Below are 20,885 nucleotides of genomic sequence, written 5' to 3'. Positions count from 1 at the left end.
TCACTTGCTCCAAGTCACATAGCTGGTTAGCAAAGGGGTCAGTTCCAACCCTGTCTATTCCCTGCATTGCAACATTATTGCTTCTCTTCCCAGTGTCTATCAGACTCAACACCAAGTCATTGGATACAACTGATTTATTTCTTTGATCGTTGCTTCCACTAAATGGATAATTTGCCTCCTTCTCTGGGAGAGACAGCAAAGGACTATGAAGACACTTGTCAGTCCCTGATGCCTTAGAAAGGGCTTAGGAGATTGGAGGTCTGGAGAACTGCGCATTGGCATGCTAGCAAACTGAGTGGTACCTCAACTGGTCATTGGTCTTCTATGAACTTTAGTCTCTTCATCTATAAAGTGGAGGTGGACATGTTTCATGACGGTAAGAGTTCTAGTTAGCTTAAAAATTGGAGAGATCCCCTCCATTTGCTAAGTATCTGAGCTTCTAAGTACTGTGATCTCTTTGAGCCTCAATCTCAGCACCAGGCCAGTCGCAACGATAATTGTACTTTCTTTGTGAAGATTAAATGGGCCCTGATGCAACCATGGCTGAAGAACAACCACAGGTGAAATTGCTCTTGAAGGCTGGCAGTGATGGAGCCAAGACTGGGAACTGCCCCTTCTTTTTTTTTTTTTTTTTATTGAGACAGAATTTCGCTTTTCTTGCCCAGGCTGGAGTGCAATGGCACGATCTCAGTTCACTGCAACCTCTGCCTCCCGGGTTCAAGCGATTCTCTTGCCTCAGCATCCCAAGTAGCTGGGATTATAGGCATGCATCACCACACCCAGCTAATTTTGTATTTTTAGTAGAGACGGGGTTTCTCCATGTTGGTGAGGCTGGTCTCGAACTCCGACCTCAGGTGATCCACCCACCTCGGCCTCACAAAGTGCTGGGATTATAGGCGTGAGCCACCACGCTTGGGAGGAACTGCCCCTTCTTCTAGAGACTGTTCATGGTGCTCTGGCTCAAAGAAGTCACTTTCAACATCACCACCATTGACACCAGGAGGTAGACTGTGGCAGTGCAGAAGCTGTGCCCAGAAGGGCAGCTCCTGTTCCTGCTGCGTGGCATGGAAGCACACATAGACACCCAAAAGACTGAGGAATTTCTGCAGGCAGTGTTGTGCCCCTCCAGGTACCCCAAGCTGAGAGCTCTAAACCCTGAGTCAAGCACAGCTGGGCTGGACATATTTGCCGACTTTTCTGCCTACATCCAGTTGAGACGCAGGACTCAATGATACGCTGGACAAGGGGCTCCTGAGAGCTCCGCAGGTTTTAGACAGTTTCTTGACATCCCCCTTCCCAGAAGAAGTGGATGACACCAGTGCTGAAGATGAGGACATCTCTCAGAAGAGATTTCTAGATGGCAACAAGCTCACCCTGGTTGACTGCAGCCTGTTGTCAAAGCTCCGCATAGTCCAGGTGGACTGTGAGAAGTACCAGGGCTTCCCAATCCCTGAGACCTTCCGGGGATGGCATCGGTGCTTGGGCAGGGCCTATGCCTGGGAAGAATTTGCCCCTACCTGTCCACATGATGAGGACATCAAGCTGGTCTGCAAGCAAGTGGCCAGGACCCTCAAATAAGCCCTTCCTAGGACTCCCTCGGTCCCCTCCATTTTCCCCACAAAGGCCCGGAGGGTTTTCACACTGGCCCTGGGGGTTTCCACATTGCTACCCAATGGACACGCTCCAAATGGCCAGTGGTTGGGGACTCCTAGAGCACTTGTGCAGGGGTGTCGAGGGGGGAGGGGGAATGAAGGAAAAGGATGGGTGATCCTGGGTGAGATTCGTACTGTGGGGTGGGGCAATTAGAGCAACATACTTCACTAATGAAGTACAGAATTTAAAAAAGATTAGGGCAGATGCAGTGGCTCATGCCTGTAATCCCAACATTTTGGGAGGCCGAGGTGGGTGGATCACCTGAGTTCAGGAGTTCAAAACCAGCCTGTCCAACATGGTGAAACCCTCTCTCTACTAAAAATACAAAAAATTAGCTGGGTGTGGTGGCAGGTACCTGTAATCCCAGCTACTCTGGAGGCTGAGGCAGGAAACCACTTGAACCCGCGAGGTAGAGGTTGCAGTGAGCCGAGATCACGCCATTGTACTCCAGCTTGGGCAACAGAGTGAGACTCCGTCTAAAAAACAAACAAACAAAAAGATTAAATGGGGTAGTGCATAGAAGTGCAGTGAGGCAAAACCAGGCAAGTCACACTAATGAGGATGGTCTTCTCATTGCAAACCCTAATCCCCACGTATCAGAGGCTCTATACGCAGCAAGTTTTTTCTTTATTACATAATCAGCGCAGCACTGATTTTCCCAGTTGGTTGGTTCTCACGGGAGGCTCTCCTCCTCCCAGGTATTGGGAGACCTCTTAATTCAGCAGGTGGAGAGGACGGAGGATGGGAGCTGGCATGTTAGATTTTGATGGATCAGGCCCGGAAGTGGTCAACATCACTTTTGTCACATGTCATTGGCCACAACTCAATCACTCGTTTGTCCCCAACCACAAGGGAGATTGGGAAATGTGGATGGCTGTGTTCCCCGCAGGAAAAGGAAAATGATCTGGAGAATGACTTGCTGGTCTCTGCCACAGAGCTCTATAAATGATAGACAGTGATGACCATGACGTTGCTGCTGTTAATCTTAGTGTGGAAAGAAAAGAGAGATCCTATGAATTATTGGGATCAAGAAAGGATCAGTCGCCATTTCCATACACGTGCAAGTGTGCATGTACAGAGTGTGTGTAAGTGCGTGTTCCCCAGAAAGCAGAAGTCGAGGCAAAACTAATGTTCTGCCATTGGATTAGGGGGTGCAATCCCAGGGAGGGTTCAATACTGAACTGGCCAGCACTTGGTATTAGGAGCAACTGATTGCACAGCTTTAGGGGACTCTTCCAAAAGTCCATATAAACAACTGCTTCTCAGGACAACCATCCAAGGAGGAGAGAAGAGAACAATTTGCCCATTGGTTCATGCTGCCCATTGGTCAATTATCTACTCTATGATGCATGAAGTCTTTCCTGTTGGTGCGTGGGTGGGTACTGGGCAGGTCCCACGGCCTCCAAGGTGACAGGAAGTCCCCAGAGTGGGAGGAGGACTATGTCCAGCGTGGACACAGTAAGGCGCTTTGCAGAATGTGGTTGGAACCATGAAGGTCTGGCTGCCATAGTGGTGCCCGGAGCAAGGAGCCAAAGACCCCAGGTGAGATTGCGGTGATCTAGGTAGTAGAGAAGAGGTGTCTGATATAGACGTCACCTTTGCCAAGCTTATGGAAACCAGAATTGAAGAAACACCTTGGCTCCAGGGCACTGGGTCAGCACACAGCCACATCCCTGCGTGCAGCTGAGCGTGATTTCTGCCTTGCACTGTATCTGACCTCTTGAGAGTTTGAGTGTTTGCTGGAAATAAAAAGCCCATGCACACATGATCCTCTGGGGCCGAGGCCCTGTCATCCTTCACGAAAATGAGCCCTTCAACAAATGTAAATACCCTCCGTGTTCTCCCGGAGGCCGGACCTAACAAGGCCTCGCTGGGGCGCCTCGTAATCCCCGGGATTGCTGGAGCTTTTAGGTTTAACAGAGCAATTTGTAAGGCCGCCTGTCTTGCAGCCAGCTCTGCGGCGACTTGCCTGCGGTATGTTCCCTGGCGTCTCCTAGAAACTCTGGGCTGGACTCACGCAGGGCAGGCGAAGGGCTCTGCCTACCCCAAACTTGGAGCCCTCTGGATCCCAGAGTCTCACAGCGCTCCCGGGAAATTTCATAAGCGTGATACATTAGGCTGGGGGGAAGGGAATAAGATCCAAAGCCTGGAAGATGTGGGAGGTAGCAGACACCGTCTCAGAAAGCTGGGGTGATTGTGCAGGGTGAGGCGGAGGCAGAGCTCCAAGAGCTAAAATTCCCAGCTCGGCTTCGGACCCCGGGTTGTGCTTAACTAGCCGACAAACCCCAGGCAAGAGGACACCACTCCCTTCAGTGGCTTCCAAAACCCTGGCCAAGGGTTCTAAGGTGTGCACAGTGGGCACTGCTCCCCTCCCCACCCCGTCTCCCACCTCTGACCCTCACCCTTCCCAGCAACAGGGTTCTGTGTTCCATGAGGCCTGCCACAGGCCTGCCTGGGAGGTGCTTTGCAGAGCAGCCTGAGCACCTCCCCATGCACGCAGCTCCCTCCCTCCCGGCAACAGGCCGACTTCATCTCCCACCCTGGCAAGCCAGGTGGGACCCGAGACAGCTCTGGCGAGCGGATATGGGAAAGAGTACCAGCTGCCCCTGAAACTTCTCCTGCCATCTGCCATGATTTCTTTTTTCTGTCCACTGGCCGGACACTGAGCTCCAGGGAAAGAAACTCCAAGACCCTAGAAAACGGGTCCTGGACTCTGGAATGACTCCATGGAGCCAACCACCTACCCTACTGCGCCACATTGATCTGTGCCATGAGAGGAGCATGAGTCAGGTGAAGCTCCTGAAACCTGGGGTTGCTTGTTACAGCAGTGAGCCCCTGCACACAGATACGTACTCAAAACACCAACTTAACCTCTTTGAGCCTGTTTGCTTCATGGTGAAAACAGTAACAGCGCGTCTGCCCTGCTCAGCCAGCAGGGCTGCTGTGGACTCAAGTGAGGTAGCTGCCACTCTGGTGCTGACTCAGACTAGCCCCGGGGCTGCATCCCGTCAGCCACCTCCAAGGCTGTTCAGCAGGGCCACCGTCAAGATTCAATGAGGTCGCGCGGAGAACGTGTCTAGATAGTGCCCAGGCCTGCAGTGGGCCCTGCGCCCATGCCCCTGGCCTTCCTTGGGGCTGGCTACCCTTCGCTATGCTCCCCAGCTCCAGTGCCAGGCTTCTCTGTCCACCTCTGAACTCTGGAGACGGCAGAGCCTGAACCCCCTCATCCTCTCCCTGGCTTCCAGTTGGGTTCAGCTGTGGGAGGTGCCTTCAGCAGAGTGGTGTGCAGAACCAGAGAGATGTAGGGCCATTTCTTCCTCCTGGCGCTGGCCCCGTCCTTCTCTCACCACGGCTCCTCTCTTCCATATCTCTGCTGCTTCCAAGCTCCCCTTGCCCTCTCTAGTCTCAGGCTGGCCATGGCATCCCGCCGTGGCTTGTCTCTTGCTGTCTTCACCTGTGTGAGCCTCTGTAGCTGGTCCCCTCATTAGAGGCTGTCCAGACCGCCAGCCAAGGGTGCTGCCTCTTTCCTTCCGGGCCCCTGACTGCTGCCCCTGCTCAGTATCACAGAGGGCTCTTGGTTGGAGCAACAGACACTCACTCTGCCTTACTCAGCAGCAAAGGAATTTGGAAAGGGATACTAAAAAGCTTACAGAATTTCCAGAAGGCTTTAAGATGTGGAAATGAGAGCCTGGGAAATCAAAGCATAGAATCAGGCTGGTGGGGAGCAGCTTCCACCACCAGAGCCAGATCAGAGGCCACAGCATGAGCCCCAGCCCCCTGCGCTGCGGCCATTGGCACTCCAGGGAGCGGGTGCAGTGAAGCTGTCAGGAGCACCATCTCCAGAAGTGGTTCTCCTCTCTTCCAGGTTCTTGGCCACATGAGTCCAGACTCCAGTGTCCAAGTGCACGCCGGTGGTTGTCACTTGCTACACCCCCACTGCTGGGGAGCTTGCACACTGAGCATTTGGCACCACAGACGTTCGGGCAGGGTGTTTTGGGTGCTGGGTGGATGCACTGGACACCTTCCAGCTGCTCCTTGCGTCTGCCTCTCCTTCGTTTTCCCTCTGTGCCCTCGGAGATTGTAACATGGACTCCCCTGCGTCGTATTAATCAGGCCCCTTTGCCCTGGCACCTTGTTGAGTTCAGTCAAATCAAGATACAGCAAGAGACGGGAGGGAGGTGGGGAGAGAAACTGGGTAGTCACTGGCCTTGCTACAGGCTTGTACATAGGCTGGCTGTGTCCCTCTGAAGAAGGCCACAGCTCCTGTGGGACAGGCCCCTCTCCACTCGGCCTCTTTGTGTCTGGGGCTCTGGTAACTCCTCCACCAACCCCTCAGTCATGGTGGTGGTCTCTGCTCCCTGCTGTTTATGTTTTGCAGGGGAAGGAGAGCTGTACCACCCTCGTTGCTGTCTTCTGTAAATTGTCCTCATGTTAAACTCTTTCCAAGTCACCATGTAAGGGGGACATCGATTTCTTGCTGGCACCTTGATTGTTAGAACAGGCAAAAATAAACAGGTAAGCAGGAAGGCGACAGTTGACCACACTCACGGCAGCTCTCCTGGGCCTCTGCTGTGGGCTGCTTGTGACCCCCAGAAGGGTAGGGCCTAGTCCTGACCCTCTGTAGCTGGGGATGTGAACCTACTTGCAAAAAAAGGTGTCATCGAGCAGCTGTCATCAAGTTAAGATGAGTTTGGGTACACACTTAGGGAGTAGGCTTCAGAAACAATGGAGAGACCAGAGTGATGCGACCACGAGCGGAGAACACTAGCAACTGCTGGCAGCAACAGAAGCGGGGAGGGAGGGAGGGAGGAACGGATTCTCCTCCTGACTTCCCAAGAAGGGACCAGCTTTGCGGACTCCCTGATTTTGGACTTTTGGCCTCCAGAACCACGAGAGTGTCCAGAGAGACACACAGACGCCTGCTGTCCTCACATGAGTTAGATGTGCTCTTAGAGCTCTACAACCGTGTCACACGGGGCCCAAGTGTGGGCTCCTGAGACGGCCTGATTGGGATCCCAGCTCCACCTCATACCGGCTGTGACCTTGGCAGATTCACCTCCGGGAGCCTCGGTAACAATGCTTAACTCTGCGTTTGCTTTGACAACTCTAAGACTCCAAGTGCAAAAAGGCTTACCACAGTGGCTGCCACAGTGCAGATGCTCCAGAAAAGCTCCCAGAAGAACAGATTGGCTGGCAAGCTGGTCACTTCGATCCAGGCTAGGGTGACAGGGCAGGACCATCTGACCCAGCCCGGTGATAGGGGCGGCCTCTTGGCAGATTCCAGGCCTGAACTGGGGCTTGGCGTGGGAATAGGATGACAGCTGGGATCTGCTCCGAAACAAGCTCCGAGATGAAGAGAAGAGGAGAGCCGAGGGAGCCTGGCAGAGCAGAGGGACATGTGCTGTCCCTCTCCCCAGGGACTGGCTGTGTGATCTTGAAGTAGTCACTTACCTGTCCTGGGCTGCAGTTGCTTCCACAAAATGCAGCTGTTGGGAGCAGGTCAGCCTGCAGCAGACGGCCGACCGGAGTGGTCTCTCAAGACCCCGCTGTGGCAGTGCCTGTTCACTATTCCCGGAAATCATTCTCCACCTCTCCTTAGGTTGAGCGGGGACATGGCTACCTGGAAAGGACTCATTTCCCCCACTTCCTTGCAGCTATGTGCAGCCATGTGACTAAGTTCTGGCCAATGAGAAGTAAGAGGAAGTGTCATGTGATAGCTCCAGGATTTCTCCTTAAATTAAAAGGGAAGGGGATGAAGCCAAGAGGAGCCTAAGGAGGCATGACAACTAAATTCACCTGGGCTCCTGGAACAGGAAACACACATTAGGCAAAAACGAGGGAAGCCCAGAGAAAGCATAGACTTTAGTTAATGATAATGTATTTGTATTTGTTCATTAATTATACCAAATGCACCATACTAACATAAGATATTAATAACGGGCTGGGTGCAGTAGCTCACGCCTGTAATCCCAGCACTTTGGGAGGCCGAGGCAGGAGGATCGTTTGAGGCCAGGAGTTCAAGACCAGCCTGGCCAATATCATGAAGCCCCGTAGCTACTAAAAATACAGAAAAAAATTAGCTGGGCATGGTGGCATGCACCTGTAGTCCCAGCTACTTGGGAGGCTGAGGCAGGAGAATTGTTTGACCCTGGAAGGTGGAGGTTGCAGCGAGTTGAGATGGTGCCACTCCACTCTAGCCTGGGCGATAGGGCAAGACTCTGTCTCAACAAAACAAAACAACAAAAAATGTGCTAATAATGGGGGCAATTGCATATGGGGTATACACTCTGGGAACTCTGTGCTATATTCACAATATTTTGGCAAATCTAAAACTGTTCTAAAAAATAGTCTTTTTTCTTTTTTTAAAGGGAAGGGCATGGCCTTTCTTCTTCCATCTTGCTGTCAGAAAGTTGGACGTGTTGTCTGGAGCTCAGGCAGCCACCTGGGACCATGAAATGAACGGCTGCGTTGCAGGGAGGCAGGAAGAGACTAGACCCCTGTCAACTTCATAGAAGCACCGTCCCAGCTCCAAGGCCCTCTCCTTTATGCAGGAGGAGCAAATCTTGTCTGTTTAAGCCACGTTTCATTGCTTTTTGGGTTTTTTTTCTTCCTGAGAAGTGGAACCTGATCACTATGGAGACGTCTTCCCTCTCTTTAAATGACTTCAGACCTCAGCGAGAGTCCATCTGAGATATTTTCCCAACCACGTGATCTTAGGAAACAAGTAGCATTTCTCTCCCTGCGCCCTCCCAAAGTTCTGGTGTTAAGTGTTTGGTGGCGGGCCCTCCAGACACTGATTCATGGCTCCCAACAAATATGTTCCATTCTGACTCCTTAAAAAACAGCCAGACCAACTCGATGGCATTTTGGTACTTTTCCACTTTGCTGGAGTTACGATTTATGCCTAATTCATCAAGATAAGGCAAAGAACAACAGTGGTGTTTGTGGCTGTTGGGTCTGTACATGAGGCTGCTACGGTTTCAGCAGCACACAGTAGAATTAAATACATATAATGAGTATAATGTGATTTACTCTCGTCCTGCTGTCCCGACGTTTAAACAGATGTCAGAGGAATAGAAGGCATGGTGGGAGGAACACATTAGTGTAAATTATTGCATCTGAAAAGAGGGAGTATCGTAAAAATGTTAAAAGAGAAAGTAAGTATTTACGACTTGAGTTGCTGGTATTTGTATCTTCCATTTGCCTCCTTGAGTGGAGTCGTTAGAACCTCTTCCATCGGGAAAACTGCTTGTTCTAACAGGCTTGTGTGGGACTGATGAGATTCTAGGCCTGACAACCCCACACACTCACCTTGGGAAGGTCTTCTCTGCTGTGGACAGGAAGAAGGCAAGGGCAGGCCCTAGAAATGAGGACCACCATGGGGGGACCTGCAGCACCCTGGTCCCTGCCCATGCAGGGACCACTGCATCTATGGTACAGATAGAGAGACTGAGGCCCAAAGAAGCAGGGAGGGGTGAGATTGCAACCAGGAATGGTGGAGTCAGCCCTGCAGCTCCACCTCGGCCTCCTCGGCTGCCCTTCCCTCTCCCTCTCTGTCAGGCATCACTGTCTGTGCAAAGCCTAGTCATAAGACTAAATCCCATCTGCCTGCCCTTTTGGGAAATCCGAATTATAGCTGAGGACCAGAGACCACGGCAGACAGGACATGGGAGTGGGGGTGAGGGGCCTCACGCTGATTGCCTGGGCTGCGTGGGACAATGCAGAGTCTCGTGCTGCATCCCAGACACTTAAGATCAGCACATCTGTGAGGCTGGGGCCCAGGACTCTGTGGTTTTTATGGCATGATCTCGGCTCGCTGCAACCTTTGCCTCCCAGGTTCAAGCGATTCTCCTGCCTCAGCCTCCCAAGTAGCTGGGACTACAGGCACGTGCCACCACTCCCAGCTAATTCTTGTATTTTTAGTAGAGCTGAAGTTTCACAATGTTGGCCAGCATGGTCTTGATCTCTTGACCTCATGAAGGGCCGCCAGCCTGGGCCTCCGAAAGTGCTGGGATTACAGGCCTGAGCCACCGCGCCCGGCCAACTCTGTGTTTTAATGTCTGTCCCAAGCAACATCATGCAAGCGAAGGCTTCAGACTCACTGGAGGAAAGATCACGAACACTGATGGGGCGACAGCCCTGGCTCCACCACTCACTGGCCATGTGACCTCGGGCAAACGGCTTTCAGTCCTCAGCTGTGAAACGGGGGATTGCTTTTGCCATTATGCGGAGTTTACATAATAATACAACACCAGCTGCCTCGCCTGTTTTAGGCAGGTGGGCACATCCCAGGGGGAGGCTGCCCTGGAAGGTGCTACTCTGACTCACTCAGGGGAGAGCCACGCTTCCCAGGCCTGGCCTGGCTAGAGTTGGGCCACACATGAACAGGCAGAGGCTGGTGGCTCAGTGTGGCTGGAAGACACTGTGCCGGAGGGAGCGTGGGGTATCAGGGTGTCAGAGTGGGTGCGGCTGGATCTCCCGGGCCTTGGGTGCTAGCCAGGAGTGCAGGTTTATTTCCAAGGCAGCTGGGGAGGAACACCAGTGGGGTTTAGGCAGGAAAGAGACACACTTGGGATTACATTTCAGGAAGGTCGTGTGGCAGCAGAGCAGAAGACAGGTTTGGAGTTCTATGTGGTCCTTGGGGACTGGTGATAATATTTGTTTTTTTGTTTTTTGTTTTTTGTTTTAGACAGAGTCTCTCTCTGTTGCCCAGGCTGGAGTACAGTGGCTTGATCTCTTCTAACTACAACTTCCTCCTCCCAGGCTCAAGCGATTCTTCCCCAGCAGCCTCCCAAGTAGCTGGGATTACAGGCCCGCACCAGTACACCTGGCTAATTTTTTTTTTTTTGTACTTTTAGTAGAGAGGGGGTTTTCCCATGTTGGCGAGGCTGGCCTTGAACACCTGACCTCAGGCGATCCACCCACCTTGGCCTCCCAAAGTGCTGGGAACGTCTGCTTTTTCTAGCCAGGAGTCTGGGTCCCCAGATGGGAGGATACGGGATTCTCCCAGATGACTGTGTCCTGTGGCAGACTGGCCTGCTCACTGCCCTGAAGGTTCCTCGGGCACCCCTGCCTCTGGCTTTGTCCATGTGGTTCTTCCAGCCCTTCCTTCTCCTTCTGATCCACCTGGTCAGAAATCCCTCTTTGGGCCACCCCGCTTGGCACACTCTCTAGGCCTCTGTCCTCTCCCAGCAAATGCAGGCTTTCCCTCTTCTTTGAGGGGAGATGGGATGCCGGGGGATGGGTGGGTGCCAATTACAGCTGCGTCGGGTGAATGAAGGGGTGGGGGTGGCTCAAGTTAGGTTGTATTTCCTGTCAGGAGCACTTAACGGGGCGACTCATGGGCATGGGCATGTGCTCGATTGTGTGACTCAGATGTCAGCAGCTGCTTCCCTGGGCTGTCAGGAATCCAGGTGACCTCAGGTGGAACCTCCCATCCCACTGTTAGGAAAGCCTGGTTGCCACCTACACTTTCAGCGCATTCGTGAGGCAGGGGCTCCGTGGGTATTCTCTAACCTGGGGCTGAATGCACCCTCCTGCTGCTGTTCGTCCGGTCCACTGAGACAGGAAGCTCTGCCCTTTCGCTCCCATTGCAGGAATGTGGGCCTGGAGAGGGTGGGGACTTTGTTTTGCTCCTGGTTGTATCCTTGTGCCTAGGACAGGGCTTGGCACCAGGTAGGTGCCCAAGAAATATTTATAGAAGGAATGAATAAATAGCTCGCCACAAAACGCCACTCACAAGAGGCTTTTTGTGAACACAGTGCCTTGTGCAGAAGACTTGATGCTCATGGGAGGGGTCTCCTGCCACACCATCAGCCCCTTCTGCCCTCTGTGCCTCCGCCAAACAGCTTAACCCCTGAAGAATGTGCAGGCTCAGACCTTGAGGGAGGTGCAGAGGAGTGAGGAATCTTCCTTCAATAGCCTCCTCCCGTGTTTGGAGACAGGCCTGGCTGGAGCTGGAAGAAAAATAACCTTTCCACTCTCTGTCACATGTTCGTGTCTCAGAGCCTGCTCGAAGGGCAATGCCAAAGAAAACCTGGAAATGGGCCTTAGGCAATAGTGTCAGCGTGGAAATTAAATCGTCTAGAAGAGGTCAGCAAATGACAGCCCGACAGCCAAAGGAGCTGTTTTCATACGGTCCGAGAGCCAAAAGCGGGTTTTTGCATTTTAAAATGGTTGAACAAATCAAAAGAGGAATTCTGTTTCACGACATGTGAAAATCATATGAAATTCAAATTTCACTGCCTGTAAAGTTTTATGGGGACACAGCCATGCCCGTTTGTTTGTGGATTGCCTAAGGTGGCTTTTATGCTACAATGGCAGGGTTGAATCATGGCAGCAAAGACCGTACGGCCCAAAAATTCTAAAATATTTACCATCTGGCCATTTACAGAAAATGTTTACTGACCCTAGGCTGAAGTGACAACGTTGGAGCCTAAAACTCACATGCATTTGTGTTTGTCTAGGGGCTGCTGGTGCATACGTTAGCCCCTCTCGTCTGCAGAACTAGGGTTAGTCCAGATATTCCCGAGTCAGCTGCGGCTGCGGCACTGCGTGGTTGTTGCTGTGCTGGGGCGTTCTTTAGGCAGCCTTTTTGAGCATCCTTGCAGAACACGTTGATTATTTTAATTCCTCCAAACACAGCAGCAGAATTCTTGCTTGTGAAGTACCCTTCTTGTCTTAAAGGTGTGTTGAAAGCTGACTTCTGCTCTCAAGCCTCAGTTCTGCTGCCTAAAATAATACTCCAGGATGCTGGCAAGGGAATAGTACACTTCCTGAGAGTGTTCAATTCACATTCTCCCAAAAATAACACCGAGACTGTTAACACCTGCGCTTTCCAACGTTTCCTCGCTCACAACAGGGAGATTAATGGGTTCCATTCAGAACGGACCTTTCTGACCTCATCTATGAAGTCGGGGAACTCAGGAAATTGCTTCCTAATCCAAATCTTGATAGTCCCAAGATCCTGACATTCTTCCTGCCCCTCCCCCTTTGCAGCCTGAAAATCCCCCCATCTGAACTGAGTTACAGCTTTGAAAGTTTTGATAAGATACCGGGTAGATTATTCCCCATGGATACATTCTAATATTTATTGAATGGGAAGATCACAGACGATGTGGTTTGACAGGATGAAAAGTGTCCCTATTAACCCCAGAGAGCTGGTCCATTACCAGAGAGAAGGAAACAGGAGAAAGGGGGGAAAAGGAAGAAGGTTGCAGTCTCTAAGACTGCATCTCTTTGTCACGTTGCGAACATCTCAAGGAAAGGTAGAAACTATGCATGGTGTCTGCACATGCTAGATGTCTTGGGGGACCAAGAGGTTCCTAGTCAATAAAGGTTTGTTCAGACCCTTGGTCATGCGGTATAGTAAATCCTCTCAGTAACCTACAGTAGGTATTTCAGCCTCATTTTACAGGTGAAGTAAAACAAGGTTACTCAGGGAGAGATGGGATTTGAACCCAGGTCTCTCGGCTTCCAGGCAAATAGACTATGAACTCCTCAAGGGAAAGGACCAGGTCTGATTTAGCTGCACATTCCCATTATAGAGCACACCTCTGGCACACAGTAGGTACTCCTTAAATGCACATTGACAGTGAAATGGTCTGTGCTTTTCCTGACCTCCCCACTCCCTGCCTGCAGGGATTTCTCCTTCCTCACACCTGTGGGGATGTACAGTCTCTACAAGTCACCTGGAGCTTATAACGTGCTTATCTTAAACACTACTTAACTCTTGTAGAGTACTTAACATTTTTTCATTTCATATTTGGATAATATATTCAGGAGTTTAAAAGGGTCTATGGAGGAAAGAAATTCTCCCTCCAACTTCTGTCTCCAGAGTGGTAGTCATTAACGCTGTTCACTAAATAGGTTCCACTCCCTACCTTCTGGGCACCCAGAGATTTGCGATTCCTGGTCCCCCTGTGGCTGAGGGGATCATGTGACAAGCGCTACCAGTGACCGTGAGCAGCAGTCACGTGTGTCCCTCGAAGGTTGGCACAGTTTATTGTCAGCTCAAGGAAGACTCCCTCCAGACCTCTGTACCCTCAGGTGTGGCAACCAGCAAGTCTTGATTCTTGAGTGATACATGAGCAAAGAATGCCAATTGTCCCGTGAGCATTTGTATAGATGAAATGACAACCTCTGTTGTTTAAGCCACTTTGATTTTGGGGGTCGTTTGCTATGGCAGCATCACCTGGCGTCTCCTGACTAACCCACCCAACCTCTTGGTTCCCCTTCTAGGAACCCCCCACTGTTACCATTTTCTTGGGTGTCTTTCCAGATGTAACAACAACCTATACAAGAAAATACAGTCACCTGGTACTTAACAGCAAGATATCTTTTGAGAACTTCATTGTTAGGCAACTTCATCATTGTATGAACATCATAGAGGGTACTTACACAAACGTAGATTGTATGGCCTACGGCACACATAGGCTAGATGGTACAGCCTGCTCCTCCTTGGCCACAAACCTATACAGCATGCTACTGTAATGAATGGTGTAGGCAATTGCAGAACAATAGTAAGTAATTTTGTATCTAAACATAACTAAACATAGAAAAGATAATGCATTGCACTACAACAATAGGAATTTTTTAGCTCCATTATAATTTTTTAGCTCCATTATAAACTTATGGGACCACTGTCATATATGTAGTCTTTTTTTTTTTTTTTTTTGTGACAGAGTCTCACCCTGTCGCCCAGCCTCGAGTGCAGTGGCACGATCTCAGCTCACTGCAAGCTCTGCCTCCCAGGTTGACACCATTCTCCTGCCTCAGCCTCCCAAGTAGCTGGGACTACAGACGCCCACCACCACGCCTAGCTAATTTTTTGTATTTTTTAGTAGAGACGGGGTTTCACCATGTGAGCCAGGATGGTCTGGATTTCCTGACCTCATGATTTGCCCGCCTCGGCCTCCCAAAGTGCTGGGATTACAGGTGTGAGCCACGGTGCCCAGCCATATGTGGTCTGCTTTTATGTGGTGCATGACTGCATATAATATACATTACCTACTATTCTCTGTTTTGCTTTTTTTCTTCACTTAATATATCCTGGACATACCTCCACATCAATATATAAATATCTGCCTCATTTTTTGACAGTTGAATTCCACTCAAAGTATGCATCATTAATTATTTAAACAGCACCCAGTTGTCAGGCCTTCAGTTTTCACATTTTTGCTATTACAAATCGTGCTGCAAGGAATAACCTTGTATGTAGGTTGATATGATTTGGATCTGTGTCCCCACCCAAATCTCATGTCGAATTGTAATCCCCAGTGTTGGGAGTGGGGCCTAGTGGGAGGTGACTGGATCACGGGGGTGGTGTCTCATGGTTTAATACCATCCCCCTTGGTGCTATCATCATGATCATGAGTGAATTCTCATGACATCTGGTTGTTAAAAAGTATGTGGCACCTCCCCTCTTCCTTCCTCCTACTCTGGCCATGTGATGTGCCTGCTTCCCTTCACCTTCTGCCATGATTGCAAGTTTCCTGAGGCCTCTCCAGAAGCAGAAGCCGCTATGCTTCCGGTGCATCCTGCAGAACTGTAAGCCAATTAAACCTCTTTTCTTTATAAATTACCCAGTCTCAAGTCTGTTTTTTTAATAGCACTGCAAGAATGGACTAATACATATGTGATTTTGGACTCATGAAATTGTATCTTTAGAGCAAATTAAGTACTTTATCTTTTTAATTTGTAAAATGGGAATAATTGTGATAACCTACCTGGACAGGGTTGTTGTGTGGATTAATGGCTTAGTGCAGGTAAAATCCTGTAGCATGTAGTAAATGCCTATAAATAAATAATAAATATTTATACTATATAAAGAAATAAATATTATTTTACAATTAACTTTGGGGTAAGTTAGTGATATAAAAATAGGCAAAACAAAATTCCCAAACAAAATCACATTTGGTGAAGAAAGGGGCTGAAAAAGTTAGTGTCATGTTATTATTAATATATATATTATTGTCAAATTTGCCATATACAGAAGAATTTCCTTCATCTATTCATCCACTTCACCATTCTTTCATCTGACAGACTTTAGTTTTTGAGAACCTACTGTGTGTTATGCTAGAAACAGGAAGTACCAATGTGAATCATACACAAAAGCATGTGTTATCATTATCTCCACTTTACCCCAAGGTCAGAAATAAAAATAATGTTATTTCGTGTCTCACCCAAGAGTTTCTTTAATATTGCTGGTTTTTGTAAAGTAGATCAAAATTTCAAGATAATAATTAATCTTTAAGGGGAAGTCTCATGAGCTTGCTACCCTGAGGAATTTAAGATACAGGTTTTAAGAAATTTTTCAAATGTGGTTGACTTGTTGGCTCCCATTAAGCTTATGTGGTGATAAGGATAGTCACTTTTCCCACAGAGTGAGTGCCCCAGCTCCCAATTCTGCTGTTCCATTCTTTCTGCAGTTTTGGAGGGCTTGGCACTGACGCTTTCTAGAATTTCCAGAAAAAGAATTACAGCAAACTGTTCCTGCAGTAAGCTTGTTATGTCTTATGTCTCAGTATTACAAAATGATATTGTGCTTATTTGCTGATATTAGGCAAATGTTGAGTAATTTTTGTCTCAGGTCTGCTGAAGAGAAATGTTGGGACAGGATAGGTGGTCAGACTGCTTGAGATCTCCCTCACCACTGCTAACACTGTCGCATTATCATCACCACCATAAGTATCATCATAATCATCACCACCATTATCACTGCCAATCATCATCATCACCACCATCACCATCCGCATCATCACCATCAGCACCATCATCATCACCATCACTATCATCACAATCACCATCACCACCATCAGCACCATCATTATCACCATCACCGTCATCACCATCATCATCACCACCACCACCATCATCATCATCACCATCGTCACTACCATCATCATCACCTTCACCATCATCGTCATCATCAGCACCATCATCACCACCATCACCATCTTCACTATCACCACCATCACCATCATCACTATCACCACCACCCCATCATCATCACCATCATCACTACCATCATCAACACCATCACCATCATCGTCATCATCAGCACCATCATCACCACCATCACCATCTTCACTATCACCACCATCACCATCATCACTATCACCACCACCCCATCATCATCATCACCATCATCACTACCATCATCACCACCGTCATCATCATCACCATCATCACTAACATTATTATCACCATCACCATTGTCATCAACACAGCTACCATTTATTTTGCACCTACTGTATTCTAGAAACTTTACATACTGTATTTCCCTTAATTTTCACAACAACTCTAAGAACTGAAGTCAGTTATTTTCATTTTACAAAGAATGAAAACAATACTCAGAGAATTTAATAAACTTGCCGAAGGGAAAACAAGCAGTGAGTGGCAGGTCCAAGAATCTAAGTCCAGGACAACCTGACACCAAGCCAAGCACTCTTTATGCTACACTTTGCTGTTTCTTTGAGAATCAACTCTAAGATTAAAGCACATGCAGTATGACTGAGGAGACAATAGGATGATGATGACGATGATGATGATGATGAAAGCTACCAAGTACTGATGATGGTGGTGGTAGTGGTGGTGATGATGATGGTGATGGTGAGGATGACGAGTGTTGCTAGACACCACTCTGAGTACACTACGTATACTAACTCATATTAATTTTCATAAATATAATCATTATGTCCAGTTTTCCAAAGAGAAAACAGAGGCTCAGAGAGTAAGCTACTCAACAGCAGCAAAGCCTGCCAACTCTGGGACTAGATGGGGTTAGGTGACCTTGTAATGTTCTGTCTCTGTCATAAGCAGCAAGGTGGGAACTTGCTGTGAGAATTATAAAAACTCCCCCAACAAAATCTCCAACATGGTATTTGTTTAGTGAAATCTGTTATTATTACTGCTGTTACTAATATTATTGGTGCTGGTTTTGCTACTATTATCATAATCATCATTATTGAGTTTCTATCCATTCTGTGAATAAGATGTGAGAGGTTAATTGAGGTTCTTAAGAAGGACCAAATTTGGTCAATAGAAGACTTAAAATGCTGCGCCACTCTCTGTGTCTTTCAGTTTTTTTGCACAGAGTGTCTTAAAAGGTGGTGTCAGTATTATTTGGTCTTTGTGGGACATTTGATTGTGCTGAGTATCCTCAGTGCGTATTTTAACTGATCCCCAGAAGCAAAGAAACGGAAGAAAATTTACCAGTGACCCGCACTCTGTATATCTGATCTCGCCAGGGTGAAAACCAGGGCACAGCAGAGCCTATGGTCTCTGCCTCTTCAAAAACCACTGTGCATAGAGAAAAATAAAACACCTACTGGGTGCCCAGGTCTTGCCCAAAAGTAGAAGACAATTCCTTCATTCTCAAAGAGCTGATTATCTGATTATGTCGACTACTCCAAGCCAAAATAGATGAGACTATGCTTTTCTTTTTAAAATTTTAACAGTCTTTTAAATATAATTATAGGCTAAAAAATGAGAAAGACCATGGTTTAACAGTTTGTTTGGCTTTGAAAATTAGTGAGGATGTAGACAGAAGCAGAAACATATGTAATGCCCTCACCCTCCCTGATGGAGGTTTCCTGCCAAATGGGAAATACGAAAAGGGGCAGCAGCCTCCACGTGGTGCACCTCCTGGACTCGGGTCAGGGGCTCCCCATGTACTGAGTCCCCATGCTGTACCTGGCTGCACGGGTGGATGCTGTTCCAGTGCTCAAGGAGCTCTCTGCTTGGAGGGGCGAGGCAGGTGAGCCCAGGTGATCACAGTCTACCTGCAACAGGTGCTGGCAGGAGCCAGGCAAGGCTGCAAGACAGCAAGGAGCATGCTCAGTACATGCTGGGCCTAGGCTTGATTTGGGGATGAGGCAGAGGTGGGTCTGGGACATCTCCCACCTCCTGAGAGGTGACTAGGGAAAGTCACTGCTGCACTGCCCAGCCTCACCGTATCCATAATTCATAGTAACTGTGAGGCTTGACCAGCAGAGCTTTACACCCATTCCAGCCCTTTCCAGTCAGCTTCCTACTGTGAGGGGGGAAAAGCTAAAACCCACACTTCGCAGGCTCCCCAGCTGTAGAGCCCAGATGCTGGCAGACTCCCACTGATGCGATTTAGAAAAAGAGAATGAGGCCGAGACCATATTCTGCCTCTTGGTTGTTCCTGCAGAAAAGCATGGTCTGTGACCCTGTCCCTGCCTCTGATGGTGCAAAAAGGCAGTTGTGACAGCAGCTTCTCATTCCTGTGTCCCGACCCCTGAGTAGCAGCCATCGACATGTGCCTGGGAACTCAATACCTCCCATGTCCACCCTCCAGTGTCTGGCCCTCTGGGCAGGGGCAACGGTAGCATCTTCCCGGTGAATCAGTTTTGGATTCCAGCCTAGTGCTTGTTCCTCTAGACTTGCAAAACCTGATTTCTTATACCAAATCTCTTTCTGCTTAAAGTAGCAAGTGTGACTTCTCTTTTTTAAACAGCTTTATTTATTTAGATATAAGTAGCATACAATACAATTCACCCATTTAAAGTATACAATTTAGTAGATTTTAGTATATTCACAGAGGTGTGCAACCATCACCACAGTCAATTTTAGAATGCTTTCATCACCTTCAAAAGAAACCCTTTTGTCATCATTTTCTTTACCCACTTCCCGTGGTCCTGGTCACACACTAATCTACTTTCTCTCTCTATGGATTTGTCTATTCTGGACCTTTCATCAAAATGGACTCATACAAAGTGTGGCCTTTTGAGTCTGGTCTCTTTCACTCAGCGACATGTCTTCAAGGTTCATTGATGGTGTAGCGTGGATCAGCACTTCATTTTTATGGCCAATTACAATAATATTCCATCGTATGGATGGACTATGCTTCATTTATCCATCATCAGTTGATGGGCATTTGAGTTGTTTCCACCTCTTGGCTACTATGAATAACACCACTGTGACTATTTGTGTCCAAGTGTTTGTTGGATGTATGTTTCAATTTTCTTGGGTGTGTACTTGGGAGTGGGATTGCTGGGTCTTATGGTAGTTCTCAGTTTAATTGTTTGAGGACCTCCCAGATGGTTTTCCAGCAGCTGTACCATTTTACATTCCCACCAGCAGTGTACGAAGATTCCGATTTCCCCACATCCTCCCCAAAACTTGTGATTATCTGACTTTTTAAAGCAACTTCTCTTTCCTACCCTCCACCCTGAGTAAAACAGTATCTAATTGAGGATAGAGGTTTTTACTTGATAAGCCTTCTCCTCAATATAATAGCCCCACCAGTCTCCATTTCTATGAATATAAGGTGGGGGTGGTCTGTAAAGTATCTTCAGGCAGTGACTCCTTTCATCCACCCAGTGTCTCAGAGCTGGTGGGGAGGCGCTCCTGTCCTCATTGCCTTGGCAGGACATGGAGGCTTATGCAGGTTCAGTGAGGGACCTGAGTCCCCCAGCAGGACAAGAAACCCAGTTTTTCTGACCCCAGTCTCCTCTCTGCTGGATCCCCAGGGAGCCCGTTTGCAGCATTTCATCCTGTATACCAACTAGGTCTACCAGTTCTCTGTAATTATTCAGAGGAAATAACCTCCACCTAAGGCAGCCATTTGAACACATTGGCTTAGTTGAAGTTTTGAAATCCTTCTGAATGATTTGGTTGAGAAAGCTGAGCTGAGCTTCTCTTTAGTGATTTCCAGCAGCCAGGAAAAAGGTCATGCCACTGAGACCTACGAGCAGCGTCTATTGTTTAGTGTCTCGGGGCCCCAGCTCGTCACAGGAAATCCACAGCAAGGTGAAGGCTGTGCTTGCCAAGTCTTTGAAAGCAGTTCCTCCTGCCAGAAAAGCTCCTTATAGAAGCCACTGTCCACCCAGACTTCCCGAGAACTTTCTGTAGTACAAAAGAAATAAATTTTTTTTGAACCAAACATGGCCCTGAGGTTGATATTTCACAGTGGAGGTGAAGACTCAAGTGATGCTCTGACTTTGAAAACAAACTGAGCAAACTGGAACCCGCTCAAACATCCAAAGACCTTTGGTTAATCCAGCCAAAGACCTTTGGTTAATAAAATACGGCCCGTTGATTAGAGGTACTCCAACCATCTATTGAAAAATCCAATTTTAGAAGACTGATTGATGGGCTGGAAAAACACTTATGACATATTAGTGAGTGAGACAAGCAGATTACTATAGAGCAGTGGTTCTCAACTGAGGTGACGTCACCAACTGCGTGAAATGCCAGGAAGGCAC

The 20,885-nt window shown here is 48.5% G+C and overlaps 1 pseudogene; it reads left to right on the top strand.

The window, feature by feature from the left end:
- Positions 1–539: 539 nt before the first annotated feature.
- Positions 540–1,578, top strand: LOC129457477 (chloride intracellular channel protein 1-like; annotated as a pseudogene).
- Positions 1,579–20,885: the final 19,307 nt, after the last annotated feature.

The sequence above is a fragment of the Symphalangus syndactylus genome, chromosome 11 (genome assembly GCF_028878055.3).
Source record: "Symphalangus syndactylus isolate Jambi chromosome 11, NHGRI_mSymSyn1-v2.1_pri, whole genome shotgun sequence".
NCBI lineage: Eukaryota > Metazoa > Chordata > Mammalia > Primates > Hylobatidae > Symphalangus > Symphalangus syndactylus.
The sequence above is the reverse complement of the archived record's forward strand: the minus strand, read 5'-3'. Positions and strand labels throughout refer to the sequence as shown.